The sequence below is a fragment of the Acyrthosiphon pisum genome, chromosome A3, assembly GCF_005508785.2.
Source record: "Acyrthosiphon pisum isolate AL4f chromosome A3, pea_aphid_22Mar2018_4r6ur, whole genome shotgun sequence".
Taxonomy (NCBI): domain Eukaryota; kingdom Metazoa; phylum Arthropoda; class Insecta; order Hemiptera; family Aphididae; genus Acyrthosiphon; species Acyrthosiphon pisum.
In genome coordinates this window covers 24123435-24126081 of record NC_042496.1, presented here as the reverse complement: position 1 = coordinate 24126081, position 2647 = coordinate 24123435, and positions in this window count along the sequence as shown.

The following is a 2647-nucleotide window of genomic DNA, read 5'->3' as shown; positions in this document are numbered from 1 at the left end:
ACGTAATAAAATGGTTGTAATTCAGCGTGGCAATAGGTACACTCGCGATCACGCGGAGTGTAAAACGGAACACGCGCACGGCGTAGGTAAATGATCACGATATCGTAGAGGGTGTGTCGCTCAGCGTCGGACGTCGATCACGACGGGGTCAACGAACAGACCGGCGTGTTCACACGCGACTTTTGTTACTTTACTCGAAGCAACAGGTACACATCGCGACAACGACTACAACACGAAACGTACTTCGGGTGTAGGTACCGACCGGCGACCGTGGCCGCTGATCACAACTCGGGCTCACGGACACCTCGTGTACACAGTACACACGAGGTTTTCAGGACACACACGATATACACGGGAACGATAGCGCGGACGTTCCGCCACGTTCAGCCGTTGGAAAAAGACAAAAAGCAAAAAGTTCGCGACGGCCGATGGCCATCTCGCCGGCCGTTGACGGCGGCGCGGGACTACGGAGGGGGAACACGTCGCTCGGAGCTTCGACATCTTACGCGACTTCAAGCGTCCATGATTTTTGTGAAAGCGCAATGCAACTCCTCGCATAATTATCCATAGGTACAATAGGTATCTGTGGCGGGGGCGGACTGCCAGATCGGGTGATCGGGAAATTTCCCGATGGGCCGGTCGAAGAATTGAATTATGGGGCCGGACAATTTGGTTGTACTTATTACGATTTTTAGATTACAATAGTTTTTGGTCTATTAAAAATGTATAGAATATAACATAAATAATACGTCATCAATACGAAAATAATCGTACCTAAAATTATATTTTGATGTTCTAAGAAACAGTAGGTATTTATATAAATAGAAATTTCACTGCCGCCTACAGGTATTATTAATTTGTATTGTTATATTATTTAAAAATATACTGTTTTCCTCCGCTACTAACAAGACTGTTGTCTGTGATATTACTGATATTATGTAAAATATAATTTATAAATATTAGTTCATTTGTATTTTGTATCGTCAAGTGGAAAGATGACTTTCAAAGTAATGTAAACAATCATAACTTCAGCTTTTTAAAGGCAAGTCAAATCAATTTTTAAATAATATTATATTATAATTTATAGTAAAGTTATTGTTAAAAGTCCCAATTATAATCTGTATAGGTACAATTATTATTAAACATTGATTAAATGGTTTAAAATAATAATAAAAAACAAATAATAGAATTATTAGTTTTAGTGGCCTATCGGGATTAGCTATTTAAATGTTGAATCCCACCGTGTGTTGTATTCACAAATAAATTTTCCTAATTTCCTGAATAATGCTTTGTCGTTTTAAATTTAATTCTTCTTAATTCATACTGTTACGTTTCTGTAAGACCACATATTTTATATTTTTCTAAAGTATTTGAATAAAAATGCTGATAAAAACCAAAGCTTTGCATCCGAATGTAACATTTTTGATTGTTAATAATTTAACTCTACCTTTTGTTATTTATGTTATTCAATTATAATTTATGTATATTAATTATGAGTTATGACTATAATATAAATTATAATTTTATTTACATGATAACTTACTATTGAGGTATATTATAATATGTTGAGGTTCTTCAGAAATAAAAAGAGAAAAACTTTAAAGTTTATATGGGAAATTTCAAATATTTTTATTCTTCAGTGTTTTTTTTAAAAATGATGGATAACTAAACACTATAAATAGTATATGTTCAATACTGTTTTATTGAAGACTATAAAGAGTAAAATCAATTATGATATCTATGTAGCTTTGTATAGTGTTTGCGTACGTCACAGAAGAAAAATATAATTTTGTACTTACTGGTTGACGATTAATAATATAAAATAAATATACCTATTATTGGCTATTGATAGCACATAGGGTGAACATCAAAGTTACACAATTTTACATTTGTATTTGTTTCTATTCACCCTATTTTATGGTACTTACCTAATTATCATTAATTTATTAGAAATAACTATATAAAAATATATCAGTGTTTGGAAAGAACGTCGTTCATGAACGCACGTTTACGCATTCACGTTCATATAATATAGTGAACATCACTCGTTTTTTTCAAATAGAATGTGAACGTGAACGACGTTTATATTTTTAATGAATTTGATTGATTTTTAAAACGTTCAATTTATTTATCTTTTAATAAATATATTTATAAAATATATTAATTAATTTTAATATAATAATATTAATATTTTCCATTATAATTACACTGTAATAGTGTATACGATTAGACCTTAAGAGGATGTCAGCGCACTATTTATTTTATCTCTCTGGCCCACGCACAACATAGACAAAACGCATTTACACAAAATCATTTTTTCTATGCGTTTAAGTAATCTTAGAGTAAAGTCACCTATTACAAAAAATATAAAGAATAATACTTTTGTGGGAATGACATATCAATTTGTCTAAATATTATCTCAAAACAATTTAAACATCATTTAAATGTACAACATTTTTTTTATTTATTTTGAAAGTGGAATACAAAATCAAATATTAATAAAATATAAAATCGATATGTCAATTCCTCAAAAATATTATTCTCTATCTTTTTTGTAATAGGTAACTTTACTCTAAGATTACTTAAACGCATAGAAAAAATGATTTTGCGTAAACGCGTTTTGTCTATGTTGCGCGAGGGCCAGAGA